This window comes from Rhinatrema bivittatum, chromosome 8 (assembly GCF_901001135.1).
Source record: "Rhinatrema bivittatum chromosome 8, aRhiBiv1.1, whole genome shotgun sequence".
Classification (NCBI taxonomy): domain Eukaryota; kingdom Metazoa; phylum Chordata; class Amphibia; order Gymnophiona; family Rhinatrematidae; genus Rhinatrema; species Rhinatrema bivittatum.
In genome coordinates, this window is record NC_042622.1 from 76,840,080 (window position 1) to 76,862,110 (window position 22,031).

At 43.4% G+C, this 22,031-nt stretch overlaps 1 protein-coding gene across 2 annotated transcripts in view; it reads left to right on the top strand.

Annotated features, from left to right (window-relative positions):
* Positions 1-18,928: 18,928 nt before the first annotated feature.
* AK1 (adenylate kinase 1) overlaps positions 18,929-22,031 on the top strand; it is a 37,905-nt gene continuing 34,802 nt past the window's right edge. The window contains exon 1 of one of the 2 annotated variants that reach the window (XM_029612379.1): positions 18,929-19,035. The gene's annotated coding sequence lies outside the window, so the exon portion shown is untranslated. Of the gene's footprint in view, positions 19,078-22,031 lie in introns of both variants that reach the window. The other variant, XM_029612380.1, reaches the window with a different exon arrangement.

The following is a 22,031-nucleotide window of genomic DNA, read 5'->3' on the forward strand; positions in this document are numbered from 1 at the left end:
ACCAACCATATATACGTGTATTTTGTAATCGCTGTGGACCAGATAAGCGCAGATTATAAAATACTGAAGTAGATCTCCGCACAGCCGTATATGTGCGTACATGGGGCTGCATGGAGGAATTTGAAAGTTATCCTTTTGGTTGAAGCTTCTCTGAAAACCCAAGCATACTGCAGTTTACTATACAAGACGAACATATGACAAGCAAACTAACACATCCTGTTACCCTGTTTATAGAGGCCTTTAAGACTTTAGTGGTTATATTTGATTTGGCATTGAATTTAGATGCCCATATTACTGATGTCTCTACATCTATTTTCTGAAAGGCATGCATTTCTAATATCAAATAAACCCAGCAAAGCATTAGCTCAACCTCTTGCAGAATGGCAAGTTAAGAGGATACATTGGAATAATTTCAGAATAGCTGTAAGAATGCAGTGCATCACAGAGAATGTGAGTTTTTAAGGGAGATCAGTTTTAAATTGATGTATATGCTTGTGGCTTGTGTGAACTCATAAAGTAAGCTTGTCTGATGCACCATAGTGTGGTAAGTGTCAAAAAGAACCTGGAACCTTGTATCACTGTGTTCGTTCTTGCTCAGAAATCTCCACTTTTTGGGAGAGTATGTTAGATTACCATAGGGATTGCATTTATTTTTACCCAATGCAAAAAATGCAACAGATCATTTTCACTTTGTTCCAAATGGAATGAACTGGAAATAGGTAAACAAAAAAAGAATAGATGCCTTGATCTTTTCCAAATATTTATTAAAGTAGAGACGTGTAGGTGTATTCATAAAAATGCCCGACTCAGGCCGAGTTTCGCAGCTCAACAGCTGCTGCCTCAGAGACTGAATACATGACGGCGTTTTGCAAGTTATCTTTCAGTGTTGGTTCACAGTGACCTTCCCTTGATTTTATACTCATCTGAGATTCTTGATTGTCCAAGCCCCTGAGGCAGCGGCAGTTGAGCTGCGAAACTCGGCCTGAATTGGGCATTTTTATGAATACGCCTATACGTCTTTACTTTAATAAATATTTGGAAAAGATCAAGGCATCTATTCTTTTTTTGTTTACCTGACTGCCATTATAGGTCACCTACCTCTTTGTTTTCTGATGAACTGGAAATAGCCTCCTAGGAATATACCCCAAAATTTCTGGGTATTTTATCATTTATTTAAAAAAAAAAAAAAAAAGGGCCACCAGCAGAACCAGCCCTCAGCCCATCAAAATGGCACTGTCCACTCCAGACGAAGATGCCGCAGTGACATCATTCTGGCACCATCCTCCAAGCAGGCAGTGTCATTTTTTGAAGCACCACAAGAAGAAGAAGATGTCAGGGGGCCGGGACCAGACCTTGGCACCAGGTCCAGATCGTTTTTTGAGCTGGGATGCCCAGCCAGGGCTTCTGCAGGTTTGTTTTTTTTTCTTAAGTGGTTTGGGGTTTGGTTTTTTTTTCGTTTGTTTCAGGGTTTTGTTTTTTTTTTCTAGTTTAATTTTTGTTTTTTTTCAGTTTGGCAAAAGAACCAAACCCCCCAAAATTAAAATCCATCCAAAAAAAATACCCCAACGTGAAAAAATGAACCAAGCTGAAAATGTTGGGGTTGCACATTCCTAGATTAGATATAAGATTACAGGTTCCTGCATCCTAGAATGCCACTGTTATGCTTAGTTGATATTGATGCCTCCACAGGGCATAGTCCTTCATAAGCAAAGGACTACTAATAGTCATAAAGTGCATAATATTGTAACGGACACAATCTGAACCCCCAGCTTTGAGGTTATGGAGGAGGAATCTGATCCACAGAGTGATCATGATGGACTGGTTGACAGCAAAGGAAGCGGGTCCGAAGAAGATGCAATCTGGTGGAAGGATCTGAAACCTGATTCTGGCTTCTATACCTTGTTGTATCACGGCCAGATTTTACATAGACAATTGACTGATCAGAAGAATGTCAAGTTTAAATCCATTGCTAAAGTTAGTGCTGAGATAAGAAGATACAATAGGTTTGCCATTATCTTAAGTGTGGTTTATTTAATAGATGAGGTGGAGCTGTTTAGGGAAAGAGTGAAAAGGGAATATTAGTGGGAGGGAAGAGGAAAAAGATGATTATTAATGTCTGTTTACATTTTTTAGACAAATTTAAGATTTTCTTGATTTAATCTTTCTTTTAAAAATAAATATGCATTATAACAGTAAGTAATGCTAAAGGGTAGATTTTAAGATGTGCGCACGCACGTCCATGTGTGCGCGCTACCCGGCGCGCACACGTGGACGCCCGATTTTATAACATGTGCGTGCAGGTGCGCACATGTTATAAAATCGGGGGTCGGCACACGCAGGGGGGGTGCACACTCGTGCATCCTGCGTGTGCCGACGCCCGCAGCCTTGCATAGTTTCCTCCCAGTCCACGCCAATTTCGGAGCGGACTGGAAGGGAACTTCCCACCCCTTACACTAATCTCCCCTAACCTATGCCCCCAGGCAAGGAGTGGACGGGAGAGAAGAATAGATGCAGAGCAGGGAGAGAGAGGTGGGATGCTGGGCACCAAGGATAGGGGGTAAAGAGAGGAGGAGGATGCTCCAAAGCCAATGCCACCATTAAAGAAGGGAGCATTGTGCTGTTGGAGGGGGAGGTGGCGCAAGACTGGAGGTTTGCCTAGGGTGCCTGATACCCTTGCACCGGCCCTGGCAATTCTGTCTCCATGATTTCAGAAAAGGAAGAAAGGATGACAGAAGCAAAAGAGAGGGGGGGAGGTGGAGATGGCTTGGTGGAAAGCTCAAGGTTAATTTTGTGAGCCATGTCACGGAAGAAGTCAGCCATGGTCTGTTCAGAAAGTGAAGGGGAAGTGGGAGATGGAGATGGAGGCAGTTTGTGGAGGGAGTGGGGTTGGGTAAAGAGACAGCAGGGCTAGAGTCAAGAGGGTTTGTCAGATAGACCTAGGCTTGCTTGGCAAATGCAGCAGCAGACTAAAAGGAGGTCAGCATGAATTGGAAATGTATGGAGTCCACACTAGAATCAGGATTTTAGCCAGAAACACTCTGCAAAGTAGTTTAGGTATCATTGACATCTAAAACAATAAAACTTTAAATTATAAAAAAAAAAAAAAAGAAATGTAGGAAAGAAACTCTAGAGACGAGGTAAGGTTTAGGTTTTGTACACCTTACAAGATGAGAGAGGATAGTTTAATGTAAGAAGACACTGCCTTGTCAACAAACTCTGACAAGTTTGGAGAGGAGAGGAAAGATGAGACAGTAATGAAGAGCATGCAAGGAGGGTCAATAGCTTGGAGATTTCAAATGGTAGTGGTAACTGGACAAGACTGGGGTGGAGGGTGGATGAATGTGAAAATTATCAAGTGACAGGAGAAGAACAGAGGTAGAGAAGTCAGAGAGTGCAATTGGAGGAAAAGACCTGATCAGGGCAGTCATCATGGCCACAGGGCAAACAAATGAATGGAGTTGCAAGACCATCACAAGGGGTGGACAAGAAGGGTGACTGCCATACGCTGCCCTTTTGAATTAATCGGTGAGATTGCAAGCCTGAAAGAAGAAGGTAGGGGGGGGGGGGGGAGAGAGAGAGAGAGAGGGAGCCAAAACAACCCTTGCCTAGGTTGCCATTGTGTTCAGTTATTGCCCTGTGGAGTGAAATTTGTAGCAGGGGAAAGTAGCAGCCCAGCACTGCCACCACAGCCTACTAAGCAAGAAAAAACAAACTCCATGACAGAGGGCAGCAACTGAAGCAGATTCATCAGGGGAAAGCCAAGTCTCAGCCAAAGCGAGAAGATAAAGGGAATGAGAGAGAGAGAGATCATGAAAGTAAGCAAGCTTATTGAAAATAGATCAAGAATTTCACAGGGAACATGAGAAAGGGAGAGAAGAGGGAGGAAGGGATTAAGGTTGGAAGGGAACAGGTTTAGGTGTACAGATGGGGTGAGAATTGCCTTGGAGGGCTAGGTTTGGGTCTGATATCCCCAGCTGACAGGAGGAGAAGGAGGAAGAAGAGGGGAAGAGTCTGAAGGGAAGCAGAGGTATGACGGTGATGAGAATGAGATGCCCTCACAATGAGAGCGAATGACTAGATTCTAAACTTTACTTTATTTAACACAGGGATAATAACACCAATATACAGATTCACTCACTACAGGGTTTCTTAGGGAATGTAATAGGGAAATCAGAACTACAAATTCCTGCATACAATGGGATAAATCCAGGACTGGATCAACCTTGTCAGGCAAACCTACAGCAGAATCAGTATAAGGTTTTAATCATTGTATTAACTTGCTTTGCTCAGTGGCTCAGAGGGCAAAATATCAGCTTCCAAGAAGGTCAAGCCCCCAGTTTAAGACCTGCCAGTGGTCAGAATTAGTGTCAGGAAGAGAAAGCATAGTGAAGCTATAGGAAGCAAGGAAAGGGAAAATGATGCTGATCTGAAGTATTTGTATGGCATGTGCCATGAGGCATATGCTTTCTGGCCCACTTGTTGACAGAGCACTGAGTGGTAGAAGCCCAAGACCCAGTGAGTCATGATGTCCTTCAATGTCCAAGCCAAGGCAGATGACCTGCAACCTCCACACTGCATCCTGGAACTTGGGCTGGCAAGGGTTTCTTCAAATGGAATCATTGATGGAGCCCATAATACATAAAGAACATAGATTTCTGGGTTGTAGAGTGGCTCATGTTAATAAATGCAAATTATATTGATGGTAGCAACTCAATCCAATTGTCCTAATAGAAGATGCAGAAACATCGTTAAGTACTGCTTCATCAGTGTCTATTTGTTTGTGGATGATAAGCTGAGGATAGTTCTTCCTACTTGATTTTCCCAGGAGCAGATAGGAGAAAGTCGTTAAGGCATGTCTGATCACTTGCGGTTCTAGAAGGCTGATCTGAAATGCCTTTCTGCTAATGACCAAATCCCTTGGGTTCGGATGGAATCTGTGTGGGCTCCCCATTGCTTGGTGGAGGCATCTGTCATCAATGTGACCCAGTAAGGAAGTAGACAGATTGGTGCCCCTTCCTACAAAGTGTAGGGGGTCTAGCCACCAGTGAAGTTCTTGTTCAATTTCATTCACCAAAGTAGTCAAGGGTTGAATCAACTGGTCCCATATGGCATGGAGGCCCAGATGAATGAGTTACATGTGGAGGTGGGTTAGTGATACTACATGAGCTGCCACTGCTATGTGGCCTAGAATAACTAGCACTTCCCTGGCTGTTTTCTCATCTATGTTCAGCAATTGATGAATAAGGAATCTGAGAGCAATTACTCGATCTGTTGGAAGAAACACTCTCACCTTTAGAGTGTTGATCCATACCCTGATGACTTTGATTCTCTGAAATAGAATCAGAGTCGATTTTTTTGAAATTCCCTAGGAATTATTTTCTTTCCTGTAATTAAATGTTTATTAGTCATAAGATAAGAACCATAACACATAAACAGTGTATACAGCCTCAATGCAATAATTCTATGTAACATCATCAATAAAGTACAGCAATAAGATAAAGTGTAACAAAACTTGTGCTGACTTTTCATTTTGTACCCCAGCCCTAAACCTCCCCCCCCCACCCCTCTTAATCCCTGCACTTGGTGAAAAGTTAAGGTATAGATAAATACAAACCTATACAGGTACCTAAGAAGTGTGAGCATGATAATAGCAATACACAATGAAGAGACATGTTCCTCAATGGATGATTAATAACAGAAATAAACAGTCAAACTACAAATATTGTATGTAGCAGAAATTCCAGTGTTGAGACCCTGGAGCTACACAGAAGAAGCAATAGGACCAGGGTTGCATCGCTTAAGAATTACCCCAGTTCGAGAACTTCACCCAGAGTGAGCATTCACACGTGAGGCCTAGATTTCCATCGTATGTAGGGTTGCCAAATTTTCTCAAAGCTGGCTACCCTGTCATTGCACATGGCCGTTAATTTCCCCAAATAATACACTCTATCAAATCTAGATTGCACATCAATTAAGGACGGAACAGTAAGTCTGTGCCACCAAAAGGCAATTTCGCATCTAGCGGCTATGACAACTTGCTGTACCCAACGCTGAAAGAACACAGACCCTACAACTGCTGGAATACATAAAACACAAACTTTGGGATCTTTGGGCACCTGAATACCATCTAATGAATAAATAAAATCCAGCACAGTCTCCCATAATTTCCCAATTGCCGGGCATTCCCACCACAAATATAGAAAAGTACTCCTAGCTCCACAGCCCTTCCAACATTGATCACCTGATACCTGATACCTTATACCCATTTTCTTTTATTGTAGCGGATATTGAGCACCTGCTAACTGCAAAATATCATTGGTCCTCTTCTTTATCCTCGATAGTACCCCCTAAGTCTCGTTCCCAAGCGACTTGGTACGTCATCTTCCTCTGGGGTTCTCTACTTAACAGAGCAAAAATCTTGGAACTAGGTTTAATAAGCTTGTCAGCCTGAATGCAGTAATTTTCAACGTTCGATCCCCCTCGGTTCTTTCCCTGGAGGGAAAGATCTGTCAAATAAGAAGGAAGTCAGACGATAGGCCTGTTTTATAGCCCACTAAGCTGGACCTCCACTTCCCCAAAATCTTAAAAATGAATCTAGAGAAAGACGACAGACCAGAGAGATTGGTCCCACCCTTTTGCCAAGGGTAAAATATGTAATATGTAAGGGGATTTCTGGCACCCTGCGCAGCAATGCGAGCCCAGGGTTTCAGTTCCCCATCTTTATGCCAATGTATGAACGCACTCAGTTGGGATGTGTCAAAATACGGCATCCAATGGGGAACCTGCAGCCCCCCTCTCATTTTATCTTGATAAAGAACTGATTTAGAAACTCTAGGTGGCCCACGTTTCCAGATGAATCTGAGGAGCTTACACTGTCACAAAGTCAACAATGAGTCAAACACATGCACCAGCAGAGTTTGGACAAATAACAAAAACGGGGCAACACATTCATTTTGCTAATAGCTATTCTCCCAAACCATGAAAAGCCCATTTGTCCCATCTATCTGAATTTTTTAGTATACTAGAAAATAAAAGAGTATAGTTAAGCCCAAACAAATCCTTTATCTCAGTGCCAATTTTCACCCCTAAGTATTTCACTCACCCCTTTGCTACACGAAATGGGAGATTAACCCTAATGCAGCCAAAGTGGTCACTAGGTACTGAAATGTTTAAAAGCTCTAATTTATCCTCATTAACTTTAAAACCAGAGACTTTATCAATCGCTCTCATATCCTGCAACAAAAGCCTGTAGGGAGGATTCCGGATTAGACACTGTAAATAAGAGGTCATCCGCGAACATAGAAAGCTTATAATGATGTGAGTCCACCCACATCCCCTGAATTTCGGGCCGATACAGTAAAGTCTGTGCGCACGATTCAGTATTTAAATTAGGTCCGGCAGTAGATCCAGGTAAAAGGAGGCGCTAGGGACACTAGCGCATCCCTAGCGCCTCCTTTTTGACAGGAGCGGCGGCTGTCAGCGGGTTTGACAGCCGACGCTCAATTTTGCCAGCGTCGGTTCTCGAGCCCGCTGACAGCCACGGGCTCGGAAACCAGACGCCGGCAAAATTGAGCATCCGGTTTTCGGCCCAACAGCCGCGGGCCGAATTCAAATTTATTTTTTTTTTACTTTTTTTACTCTTCGGGACCTCCGACTTAATATCGCTATGATATTAAGTTGGAGGGTGCACAGAAAAGCAGTTTTTACTGCTTTTCTGTGCACTTTCCCGGTGCTGGAAGAAATTAGCGCCGACCTTTGGGTCGGCGCTAATTTCTGAAAGTAAAATGTGCGGCTTGGCTGCACATTTTACTTTCTGTATCCCGTGCGCATACCTAATAGGGCCCTCAACATGCATTTGCATGTTGAGGGCCCTATTAGGTGCCGCGGGTTGGACGCCCGTTTTCCTCCCTTTACTGAATAAGGGGTAAGGGAAAACGCACGTCCAATAGCAGGCTAACTGTACTGTATCGGCCTGTTTGAGAGTTATGTCTCACCCTTTCCGCAAATGGTTCTAAGGACAGGGCAAATAGCAAAGGCGAAAGAGGGCAGCCCTGTCTGGTACCCTCTTTATCTCAAATGGCGTTGTGTATTCCCTATTAATTTTTAAGAAACCCCTAGGATTTTCATATAGATGCTGGATCCACCCAATAAAGTCAGGGCCCAGGTTCATTTTCTTTAGTACTTTAAACAGGTACGGTCAGTGGACCCTGTCAAAAGCCTTCTCAGCATCCACCACCAGGAGTACTAAAAGGATATTACCATGCTGTGCCCTCCAGATCAATTCCAGAACTTTCCTCACATTATCAGAGGCCAGTCTGCCTGGAACAAATCCAGGCTGATCCCTATGATAATAAGAGGAGCTACCTTCCCCAATCTGGTCGCCAATATCTTGGCAAGGATCTTTAAATCAATTTTATGAAGGAAATTGATCGGTATGACCCACAAAGCATGGGATCTCTCCCACTTTTAGCCAGTATAGTTATCCTAGCCAGGTTGGACTCAGAAGAAATCGAGCCCCCTGACCTTAGAGCATTAAACATTTCCACCAAAGGTGAAATCACCCCTGGATGAAAACTTTATAAAACTTGGCCGTGAACTGACCTAGGCCTGGAGATTTCCTCAGCTTCAGACCTTGAATTGTTTGGTAAACCTCACTCTGGGTGATTTCAGCATTTAAGAACTCACAGGCTGTTAATAGAAACGTCTATCTTAACCATATAATTCCATAGTGATTCCATGGTGATATTTACAGGCTTCTTAGGTATATTAGTTGATTTAATTGTTACAGAAATATTTTCCTGATCTCCTAAAAACTGTTTCCCAATCTTAGGTGTACTCGTCTCTTTTGGTATAATAACAAGATTTTCCATCTTACTTGATTTTAAACTAGCTTCCTTCTTATTTTGTTGGATAATTTCCGAATTTAAACCCCCTTGTACTAAACTTTCCTGATAGTCCAAAACAGTCTCACTCCCCTCGTTGATATCGCCTGGATTTTCAGGGGAAACCCCTTTTCCTTTTCCAGGTGGTGATGGTGTTTCCGGTGCTCCAGGGCTAAGTGATGCCTCAATGGCCAGAGGAGAACCATCCCGTTCCACTAGTTCTACCCCAGCGGCCAGCTCTTCTGGAGTATTTTGTGAGTCTAACCACTGCAGTACAGTCTTTTGTCCGGTTTCCAAGGAAACCACATCACTGGAAGGCTTAAGCTTCGCCTTCCTTTTAGTATGTGGCATATTGCAAGAAAAACTTTAAGGAAACTTAAACCGGAGTCTAAGATAGTACCGAAGTGTTGCGTATAATACACAAGTATTCAGCTTAGTGAAGGCAGTAGTTGAGAGGACAGCTAAAGCAATCTGTGGCAACAGATAATGAGGAAATCTGACCTGATAGAGGTTCCGGCTTAACCCCGGCAGAATCCCGGCAAAGCCCGGCAAAGCCTATTGCGCGCGCCCCTTGAGCGCGCACGGCTTAAGCAGCGTGCCGGCGTCAGCTGCGCGCCGCAGGGTGATGACCTTTTATAGGAACTTCCAGGTCTCGCCTGCAGTGGACGCTCCGGGTAGGCAAAATCACAGTCCCAGGTGTAAATCAACGTCGGGGTTAGCCAAGACAGCCCCGGAGTCTATTAGCAGGTAAAACAAGCTGTTCTCTCCTCTCTGCCTCAGAGAAACCGGGCAGAGGTGTACCTTTTATAGGAACTTCCGGGTCTCGCCTGCAGTGGACGCTCCGGGTAGGCAAAATCACAGTCCCAGGTGTAAATCAACGTCGGGGTTAGCCAAGACAGCCCCGGAGTCTATTAGCAGGTAAAACAAGCTATTCTCTCCTCTCTGCCTCAGAGAAACTGGGCAGAGGTGTACCTTTTATAGGAACTTCCGGGTCTCGCCTGCAGTGGACGCTCCGGGTAGGCAAAATCACAGTCCCAGGTGTAAATCAACGTCGGGGTTAGCCAAGACAGCCCCGGAGTCTATTAGCAGGTAAAAACAAGCTGTTCTCTCCTCTCTGCCTCAGAGAAACCGGGCAGAGGTGTACCTTTTATAGGAACTTCCGGGTCTCGCCTGCAGTGGACGCTCCGGGTAGGCAAAATCACAGTCCCAGGTGTAAATCAACGTCGGGGTTAGCCAAGACAGCCCCGGAGTCTATTAGCAGGTAAAACAAGCTGTTCTCTCCTCTCTGCCTCAGAGAAACTGGGCAGAGGTGTACCTTTTATAGGAACTTCCGGGTCTCGCCTGCAGTGGACGCTCCGGGTAGGCAAAATCACAGTCCCAGGTGTAAATCAACGTCGGGGTTAGCCAAGACAGCCCCGGAGTCTATTAGCAGGTAAAACAAGCTGTTCTCTCCTCTCTGCCTCAGAGAAACCGGGCAGAGGTGTACCTTTTATAGGAACTTCCGGGTCTCGCCTGCAGTGGACGCTCTGGGTAGGCAAAATCACAGTCCCAGGTGTAAATCAACGTCGGGGTTAGCCAAGACAGCCCCAGAGTCTATTAGCAGGTAAAACAAGCTGTTCTCTCCTCTCTGCCTCAGAGAAACCGGGCAGAGGTGTACCTTTTATAGGAACTTCTGGGTCTCGCCTGCAGTGGACGCTCCGGGTAGGCAAAATCACAGTCCCAGGTGTAAATCAACATCGGGGTTAGCCAAGACAGCCCCGGAGTCTATTAGCAGGTAAAACAAGCTGTTCTCTCCTCTCTGCCTCTGACGTTTCTATTAACAACTTAACTGAAGTAGTGATTAAAACCTCTAATTCATTAGTAGCAAATACTACGGAATTGGGAAAACAACAAGAGGTTATTAATGAGATAGAAAAATGTGTATGTCATCTTGAGAAAATCCAGACTCACCAGATAAAAAATGAAAATGAAATAGGTAAAAGATTAGAAAATCTTGAAAATGCAGTCAGATCATTAAATTTGAGAGTAAACAATTTTCCCATAATTAAAAAAATAGATGCACTAGAACTGTTTAGAAATTATATGTTGCAAATCTTAAAAATTCCTGAAAAAATATTACCTGTGATAGTAAAAGTGTATTATTTGGGAAATAAAAAGAAAGAGCTGGAACTAGAAAAAGAAATAGGAAAAGAGGAAGGTAAAGTAATAGGTGGAGATTCTATAGATCTTTCTAATCTCCTACAGAAGTCCCAAGACGAAATAGAAATTACATCTAGGGCAACTCTTCTTGTTCACTTTGCCTTCTCTACTGATAGGGATAATGTAATGAGATCCTTCTTTCGAAATAGGTCCTTAACATTCTATGGCCAAAAAATCTGGATATATCCGGATTTAATAAGATCCACACAAATAAGAAGAAAAATTTTTTTACAACATAGAAAGGAAGTAATAGATAAGGGAGGATACTTTAGTCTAAAATATCCTTGTAAATGCATTGTAAAGTTAAATGGTAAGACCTATTCCTTTTTAGATCCAGATGGTCTCAAAGGTCTTCTCGGAGAAGAAAGAGCCGGACTTTAAATAATTGAGTCTTAATTGTGTATTTTCCTTAATAATAAGATGCTTTATAGAATCATTCCATTATTAGAGGATTCAGCTTAATATTGCCTTAAGCATCATTTTCTTTGACAGGAATTGCAATGTTAATTTCCCTTTTGGTTGAAAAGTTATTTTTCCTTTATGATTACACGCGATCTGTCAAAGATATTGTACCTTGTATATTTTTAGTTATTGTAACTCTGTAAAAGTTATAAATAAAGAATTATAAAAAAAAAAAAAGAACTCACAGGCTCCATCTGGTAAGAAGAGTAATTCCACACCCTGCAAGTAATGGTCTATATCCTGTTCTCCCACAGTAACATCAGATGCATAAAGCTCCTCATAAAAGCTAGTGAAGTGATTACTAATGTCACTTGATTCATATAAAAATGCCTCTGTAGGGTCCTTAATTTTAGTAATGAGGGATTGTATGGCTCTCTCCTTCAATTTTCTGGCAAGCAACCTCCCAGCTTTATTGCCAAATTCAAAATGCCATTGTTTCAACATATCTAATTGGAATGCTATCTGTGCCAAATCTAATGCCTGAAACTCCCTCCTTGCAGACTTTAATTCTGCTAGTCTTCCGGGGTCTAAGGTGCATTTATGGCTTAAGGCCAGATTGGCGATACGTTGCTTAACACGCAACTGCTTGGCACGCCTTTCTTTTTTGAGAAATGTAGCTCTAGGAATAAGCTTACCCCTGACCACCGCTTTTAAGCAATCCTAGATCGTGCCCGGGGTAACCTCCCCAGTATTGTTAATATCCAGATATTCCTTAATGCCACCCATTATAGAATCTACAAAAGCTTTATTGTCTAATAAGCTATCATATAGATGCCAATAGTGGCGGCCAGTGCCTTGGCTATGTGACCGTGTTTCCAGCCATACCGGGGCTCAGTTGGACCAAGTTATGGATCCCACATCAGATACAGCTATGAGGTCAACTAAGGACTTATCGATTAAGAAAAAATCTATGTGAGAGTAGGACTGATGCACATGTGAAAAATACGTATAGTTACGCTGAGTTGGATTCCTCAGCCGCCATATATCCACTAAACCCCTCTCAGAGATCACATTTTTTAATGCCTGACTATGAGATCTATTCCCTCCCCCACCAGAACCAGTATTATCCAGATATGGGTATCTAGTTAGATTGAAGTCGCCCCCCACTATTACCTGACCCTCAGCCCACTTCTCCAGCAGGGCAGATATACGAGTTGGGAAAGGGCCCTGTAAAGTAAAGGGTGCGAACAATTCACTACCAATCATGACTTTGAGAGCTCAAAATCTGCCCACTGCATTACGTCAGATGTCCTTGCCATCTACCACTAAGGCATATGCAAATAGTATACCCATGCCACAATATTTCTTTTTAACTGAGGCAGAGGCTAAATATTGCTGTGGATAGAATCTGTCCCATAACAGGCGTTCTATGGTTTAAATAAATGTATTTCCTGACAGAAAATGACATTGGCCCACAAACTCCATGCCTCTTGAAATAACAGTTTCCTCTTAGTTGGAGTATTTGGCCGCTTAGAATTTATGGAGATTATTTTTAACCCTTCCATCCTGAAAGTAAAGCAAGAATATCAAGCCCCTCCTTCTGATACACCTTACCCAAAAAGTTGACACACCTCCCCTCAAATATGTATCCCCCCATCAAATTATAAAGAAACCCAATCCACCAGTTATAACCATAATCTTGAGGCCCCCCCAAAGCCCCCTACCCCCACATCCCCCCTATAGCAGATTCTCTTCCCACCTATGTGGATCACCTCCTTGAGGAATGAAGTCATCATACTACCTAACCACTCCACTCCGATCCCAACCAACCTATTCAAGAAGCAATATATGAAACTGAAAATATCCCCCTTGCCCTTAAATAAAAGAGGCAATAACACTAAAGAACCCTTATCAGAACCATTAAGCCATTAATGAGCCATTAATGAGCCTATAGCATCCAAACTGTTCACGCTGGATAATCCCTAGATAACTGTGATCCTCCAGAGTGTCGTCGAAGCCTCCTGCCACCTTTGTCCATGCATTACCATCCGGGGGTGTCACTGCGTAGTCGATTGCTTCCGCTAGTCAATGTGGTAGCATCTGGAATAGTGATGTCCATGCCTGCTACTTGCAGAATATCCACTGCTTCGTCAACAGTAAAGACTTGGGAAGTAACTCCAGCAATAGTAAAACTCAGGCCAAACGGGAAAAGCCATCAGTACTTGATGTTATTACCTCAAAGTATAGTGGCAATATCTCTGAACTCCCTACGTTTGCAAATAGTAGAGATTGCCAAATCTTGGTAGATTTCCACCTTGTGGCCCTTCCATATCACAGGCCCCGATTTATGAGCTGCCTTAATGATATCCTCTTTTTGAGAGAAACTATTAAATCTTGTGGACAATTATAGCTCACTGCTCCCAGTGCCCTTTCCAACCTCACCACCAGTGCCTCAGAGGACTCCAAATCTGAGCCCAAGACTTGCACACAAATACTAGACACCACTTGTCTGCAGTCAGCAAATTCAGGATTCTCCGGAACACCTCTGAATCTTAAATTCGCTCTCCATGACTTATTTTCCAGGTCCTCAATGCGATTTAGTAACTCAGTGTTGGATTGCATACATTTATGTTGAGACAGCTTGCAGCTTGCCAGTTCCGAGGCATGGTGGATCTGGGGAGGTGGGTTGAAGAAACAGAGGTCTTCTACTGTATATTCAGATTCAACATTCAACATTCTGCTCACCCAGCAAAGCTAAGTATTTGATACCATTGTTCTAATGTAATGTTTTTTTATGTGTCAGTTTAAGAATCGACAGAATCTGAATATATGGTAGAAGACTACATCTACTGGCTCCAGAAATTTAATGGTCACTTTTCCTATATAAGATGGAAATACTAAAAACTGTGTTCTTGTCGGTTGACATTTTCAAATCTTGATAAGTTTTGGCTCCTGAAGAAGCTTATGAGCGAAACTTCAGCCGTGGTTGAGCCTATCTATTTGTTGTTCAAGATTTCATAATTGTAACGTGTCCCGAGACCCGTCAATCGCGTTTCTTAACCCATGTTCGGAGAGCGAGCCTAATCAATTTGAATTAGTTTATACAATCTTGAAGATGGACCGCATATAGAAGTGACTGCAAATGATTGAGAAGACCGAGTGATCTCCGCACTCATAGGAGATACACTGTCTGGCTTGCTGATGCGATCCATTCTATATATAAAAAAAATCTTTCTAAAACATATTACAAAAATTAAAAAATATAAAAACAAAAATTAGATTTATGACTATTTAAGAGGGTGACTAGTTTCAAGTATTTTTTACGGTCTTCCCTTTTCCTAGTGTATATTGCCTGTGGGATTTCCCTGCTCTTTTTTGTTTACACATATTAGTCAGACATACGAACAGCACTGTACTCTCACCCTAGCTTGATGCACACTCTTCCTCTCTCTCTCTACCCAAAACAAGGAAATGCCACAGGTGTTATTCATGTGAAATTTATAGCATTTTGATGCACTCTGGTCCTATCAAGTTAGGGCAAGAGTTCATTGTAGAAATCTCATCTTTGTGTATCCTTCCTCATTCCAAATCACATCAAATCTTCACTGATGTGTCCTGTTCTGTTCGTTCGACTGACTGGGCATGTAAAACTGCCCCCAAACCCTAGACCACCACCAAAACCTCACCTCCAGTTATTAGATGACTTTCCTATAGAGGTATAAATAGATGACTAATATGAGAGTCTCTCTCTCTCATTAAATTCCTCCAGGAACCCAAACAAAGCTTTATTTGCATGTAAGGCTCCAGACAACTTGTGTGTCTTCACTATATGTAAAATATTAAAACCATTTGCCTTTCATGAAACCCATCTGAATGAATAAGATGCGGCATTACATACTTTAATTGCAAATAAAGAAGACCTTTGCCAATATTTTAATATCAGTATTAATTAAAGAAAAAGGTCAATAAGAGCTTATCTCTGTCTATGAATTTATATTTGAACTCACAAATAATATATCTTTGCATCAGAGCTTGGGTGGGCAATACCTACCTGAAGTTAGTGAATTGCAAGGAACTGAATACTAATGAGTCTTTTTAATTAAGTAAAAAAGGTAATGATGCCTTTGTTTAAAAGAGAAAAAAATGTAGAGGAGATAGATAGCCATGAGGTGAAACATTTTATTCTGCAGCTTGGCCGCAGACCAGTGAAAAAAAAAAAAAGGTAGAAAGAGAATCTTCTTTCTTTTGCTGAAGGGAATTTGCCAATTGTGGTGCCAGCTGAAAGAAGCATAGCCTTTTATTGTGGGGTTGGGGGTTTTTTTTAGCAAGAGAATTTAAATTATTTTATTTCAAGTTGGCTGAACAGCATTAAGAACAGAGAAGTTTTGGAAGATTTGACACAATTTTGTTTAGAGCAGAGAAGGGAATTATTTAATTTTGTGAAATGTTTGGACATTCATCTTCAGAAAGCAAGTTGATCCTGTATCTACTTGGAGGACTGGGCCCCGAACATCTGCAACTGCTTCATTACCCATCTGGATTGCAGAGAAATCATGTGAGATTAAACTGAGAATTTGTGCTAATATTCTGGTCAGTATTGACAAGGGAATTTTGAAACCACAATAATAATTTTTAATTTTCTACAAGTGAACTGAACTGAGATTTAGGGCAAGGTTAGTGGTTTTCTGTTATAACTTACAAAACGTAGGGGGAGATTTTAAAAGCCCTACGCGGGTAAATCCAGCTGGCTTTACGTGCGCAGGGGGGGTTTGCGCGCTGAGCCTATTTTGCATAGGCCCGGCAACGCACGCATGTCCCAGGGCTTGAAAAAAGGGGCGGGGCGGGGGCGTGCTCCATAGGGCCACTAGGCTGGGGGATCGCGCGCTGGCACTTAGCCGGCGCGCGCAACCTACACCTGCCCAGAGGCAGGCGCAACTTGAAAAATAAAGGTCAGGGGGGGGGTTTAGGTAGGGCTGGGGGGGGCGGGGAAGGGAGGGGAAGGGAGGGGAAATTGGGGGGGGTAGAAGGAAAGTTCCCTTGGAGGCCGCTCCGATTTCGGAATGGCCTCAGAGGGAACAGGGAAAGCCATCGGGGCTCGCATTTTATAAAATCGGGCGTAGATTTGTGCGCGCAGGGTTGCACGCACACATCTACGCCCGCGCGTAGGTATTAAAATCCGGCCCTTAGTTTTCTTAATTTTCCAATACTAATTCATTTTTTTCCTTTTACTATAATACCGTATGTTTCTGTTTTCTATAGAGCATAATAATCAAAATGAGTTATGTAGATATACATGCACTGCTTTGTTTGCATTACTTGCAATAATAATACATTGTGGGGGCAATATTCAGCTACTGGACAGACTGCAAAGCTAGCCAGATAAACTTCTACGGCTAACTTTGAAGGGATATTCAATAGTGCAGCGCACTAATGAATATAGCTGGCTATCTTAAAGATAGCTGAATAACTTTATCTGGCTAACTTTAGGATAGTTTTTTGGTGTGACCAGAATTAGTCGGATAAATTATCTGGCTAACTCGGAATATCAAATTTATCCAAATAACTTAGCTGGCTAATGTAACTCCTCCCAGAAACATCCCTGGAATGCCCCTACTTTATCCAGCTAAATTTTAGCTGGATAATGTTACGGTTCTGGCCGCGAGCGCCGCGACCAGACCCTTACTTCCGTGTTCCTGGACATGTTCCCACTTCTGTTGGCCTAGTTCGCGGCCTGTTCGGCGGCATCCCCACGAGGGCCGCGCCGCCGGGAAGCCTCCCATGGACACCCTGCCTCTAGGCGTGCGCGTGTGCCACTTGGGCGCTTTTCTAGGCCGTTTCCCGCCAGTGGTGACTCCGCCCAGTTCCTGACGTCAGTCGCGGACACTCAGTCTTCGCCTTGCAACGGGCTACCAACCGGTTCCCTGTTGCTCCGTGCCCCGGAGTGAGCTGCCTTTGGAACTCGCTTCGTTCCTGCTTGCCTGCTACAGTTCCTGCCTGGTTCCAGTACCCGAGTCTTGCCACAGTTCCTGCCTGGTTCTAGTACCCAAGTCTTGCCACAGTTCCTGCCTGGTTCCAGTACCAGAGCCTTGCTACAGTTCCTGCCTGGTTCCAGTACCCGAGTCTTGCCACAGTTCCTGCCTGGTTCCAGTACCCGAGTCCTGCTACAGTTCCTGCCTGGTTCCAGTACCCGAGTCCTGCTACAGTTCCTGCCTGGTTCCAGTACCCGAGTCTTGCCACAGTTCCTGCCTGGTTCCAGTACCCGAGTCTTGCCACAGTTCCTGCCTGCTTCCAGTATTCAAGTCTTGCTACAGTTCCTATCTACTGTTCTAGTCTGGTTCCAGTTCTCAGTCCTGCTTATCAGCCTGCCCGCTCCAGTCTCAAGATCATCAACTCACTTAAGTCCCAGCGGCCGGGCTTCTATGGGCTCCTCCCAGGGGGGCTTCGGCTTCCAAGGGTGAAGCCTCACCTAAGTCCCAGCGGCTGGGCTCCTACGGGCTCCTCCCGGGGGAGCACCAGCTTCCAGGGTGAAGAGCACCTCTATGTCCTGCCTGAACATCTGCCTCCCGGCCTGCGGTGCACCAGGGACATTGAATACCTTTCCCAGTCTCTTGCAGGTCGGTCCAAGGGTCCACTAAATTGAGACTCCATAACAGGATAATGAGATATCCAGTTACCATTTAGCTGGATAAGTACCCAAAATATTCAAAACTTGTACTAAATGCCTCTGAATATGAGCCTCAGTGTGTTTATTTTATTTTATCTATGTTGTTTTTATTTTCTGCTCCAGCCTCTCCTCTTCATCCCTGGGAGACCATTGTGGGCATGTTAGACATACCCCATTCTAGATCACACAGCTGAGAGATGAAGTTATTTATGTGGCCCCTCCCATAGGTAATGCAGGTTTACAATAACAAGAACGCTATGCTCCTAGAGCACAAACACCAGCTGCATCTGTGCAATGTGCACTCAAATGTAGTGCTTAGCATATAAAGCTTGCTTTTAGTGTGCATGGTACATATGAATGCTAAGATGGCACCCACGCTTTAATTTGCAACATTCTGGATTCCGTTCCTTAATGATCTGGAGATCTTCCAGGTCATTTCTGCTTATAGAAGACTTACTCCAGCTTTCCTGGGAAGATTTTTTTGGTCTTTTTTTTTGTGTGTGTGTGGAGTCTATGATTCTTTCTCTCTGTCTCTCTCTGGCCCCTCTCTTATTGTATGTTTTCTCCATCTCTTGGCTCGTCTTCGTTCATATTTTATCTGGATCTGCTTTGGCTTGTGCTTTCAGATTCTGCAGCTCGTTTTCCAGCACTGTCTTTTCTGTTTCTCCTCTGGCCTCGCTGCTTGTTCATTGATATGCTGGTCTCCATCTCTCTCTGAATCATTCATGGAGAAAGAGTGGTGTGAGACTCCTGCTCCCAGGATTCAGTGCGTCAAGCAGCTATAAATAGTGCTAAAACTAGGCAGGGAAATCTGCAGCACGTAGGCTCCAGTCCTGAGCACCCGGCGGACACTGGCTGCCCAGTGCAAGGACAGCAGGCAGGACCGAGGTGAGGCACTGGAAGGGCACAATACTGCTTTTTAAGCTTCAGGTCAGCAGCTCCGTTTAGTTATTTCATCACTTGGTAGGTGCCGGGTAGGGTCAAGAGGCTGAACCGGCAGGGCTATATGGTAATCTTTGTGACACTCTCTAGCTGTCTGCATCTATTTACATGTATGTCTTTCTCCTCCCTGCATGTGTATGCATTTGACCCTGTATCTCTGTATATTTGTACGGTGCACGAGCATCTGTGTTACTCTCTGTCTGTGTACATTTGTATGTACCTGTCCTGTGCAGGGTTTCCAGCTGACAGTCATCTGGACAAACTGAGCCAATATTCCTTTTACTCCATAGCAACTTGTAGTTGGCTATCCTTAGATGCAGTGGGTTAGTCTGTCCTGATAACAGAGGGAGTCAGGTGTCCTGTATACCTATGTGCATGTGTATATCTCTTCTGCATTCACAGGAAAGCTAAAGGAGGCTACAACCAGGAGAAAAATTAAAAAAAAATGGTGGGCGGGGGCATAGATTGATGTTCTTCATTAATCTGCCAGACGATACTTCTTCACAGATAAGTGGTGGATGCATGAAACAGTCTCCCAGGGGACACAAAAACAGCAACAGAGTTCAGGAAGATATGAGATAGGCACAGAGGATCCTCAGCTGTGGGGAAGTGCAAGGTAAAGCCTGGAATACGTTCTGAGGATCCATAGCAGGGGGGTGAGGAGTAAAGCCTAAGATAAGCTCAGGGTGGAAATAAGTGTAGAGCTGGAGATCAAGTAAGGTTTGTGAGCTTGTAGTCAGATGGGCCTGATGGACTTTATGTGCTGTGAATTTCCATTCTTTTTTATAAGTATGCATGTGTGTATCTTTCCTCACTTCTCTGCATATATTATCTGACCTTGTATCTCTGCAGGTGACACTCCCCCTTCAGTACTGTGTTAAATTATGGAGTACATCTTTAGAAGGTATTGAGAGGACAGGAATGATTCAGAGAAGGGCTACCAAATCGTATAGGTCTACAACATGATCCCTGCACACCTTTTTTTTTTTTTTTTTTTTTTTTTTTTAAGATTTAGCTTATGCTTTTTCATTGGTAGCTCAAGGCCAGTTGCATTCAGGCACAGTAGGTTTTTCTCTGAGGTGACTTGCCCAAGGTCACAAGGAGAATGAGTGGGATTTGAACCCTGTCTTCCCTGGTTCTAACCAGTATGTTACTCTTCCAAATCCACAAACCCTACACAGAAATGCTAAAGATACTCAAAATGTTTATCAGGCTTCATTAAAGTATAAAAAGTTAGCATTTTCTTTTGAAAGAGAAGTTCAAAGAGACAAGGGCAAGAAGTCATGATATGACATTGGAAGCAGGGAAGTTCAGAGGAAAATTTCTCTTTACTGAGAAGGTGACAGGTGTCTGCAAATACCGACCAGCAGAGATGGTAGAAACCAGCACTGTGAAAGAATTCAGGTATAAGTGGTATAGAAAGAGATCATTTTCCATGGAATTGCTATGGGTAAAAAGTGTTTTACCTACATAAATCTGCCATCTGAAAATTGCTCATACTCAATGCAGCTAAAAGTATATGTGAATAACACATGGGCTTTTAGCTGCATTGAAATGTGTCCCTGGGAGCATAGATGGGATTTTCACATCGCCATGTGCATTTTTCCAGCAAAATTGTATCTGCGCAAACTGCACAATATTTTCCTGTGAAAATCAATGCAAAAGACTGCAGGTAAAAAGAATGCACGGACTTTGCACCAATGTGGGCAGTTTAAATATTGCCTCCTATGTCACCATGTTGTTGTGTGTGGCTGTCCCCATATCTTCGCATACATGGGCTTATTATATTTATTTATCCATGATTTTACATTCATATGCGGATATGCACCTGTGCCAGGCTAAGTTTTGGTCTCTCTCAGCATAGATTATCTATATTATAAGAACTGACAGAAGGATGATCCCTTAGCCCTCCATCTGTGCCCTTGAATAGCCTAAGCTGCTTCCCCATCATTCTTGATCCCCCTCCTAGGATGCCACAGACTCTGCATATCTCCTTTCACCAGCTCAGAGTACTTGGAAGCGCTTATCTGAGGGTACACTGACTGGCAGGACAGTCGCTGGACAATACGGTACCCTGGGCAAGGGCTACTTTGGGTATGCCCCTTCCCTTTCAGGCTTACTCGGAGACTCACAGACTGGCTGAGAAGGGCAGTGTGGTATCCCCTTGCTTAAGTGTGCCAAGCAATCTCCCTACTAACACCCCCTCCCCCCTTGTGACAGGTCCTGCTGCCAGGGATCCTGCTTCAGTTGCTCAGGGATTGACATAGCTGTGGCTGTTTTACAGAGACCCCAGGAAGAGTGGGAGACTGCTAATTCACTGCTCTGGGAAAATTCTTCATCCTAATTTTAGAAAACAAATTTTTCATTGTTCTCCTTATGAGCCATGCAGGTAGCTCATTTGGTTTTATGCCTTCTCCATAGGAGAGCCCTGGCTAGGATTTAATCTTTGGGCGCCTTGGCTTTGTCAGGAATGACCAAGGAAAGTGTAATCCGACCTCTGCCCTTCTCCCTGAAGTTCTTATTTGAGAAAGACATGCAGCTATTTTGGGGGCAGACCTGACACACAGCTATTCCTGCATCTGCTGTAACTTTTCCAAGCACTTGAGATATATAGAAACTTTGCCACAGATGACAGAAAGCTAGCACAAAGATTTTATAGGAACAGTATTTGACCTCCTGCAGACCCTTCACATCTTTAGGCTTCAGTACAAACTGGAGAACCTTTTTGAATGCAAGATTTAGAAAAATTCCTCTAGAAGCTGGAGCTAAAGAATGAATTCTGTGTAGACTATGTATAGTCTTTTGTAAATACGAATGACAGTATATAAAATCTTTTAAATAAAATAAATAAATACACATGGCTGTGAGATGTGCATACATTACACATGTGACAGACATATGTACACTCAGGGAAATTTTGTAAATGCCCACATGGCTACAAA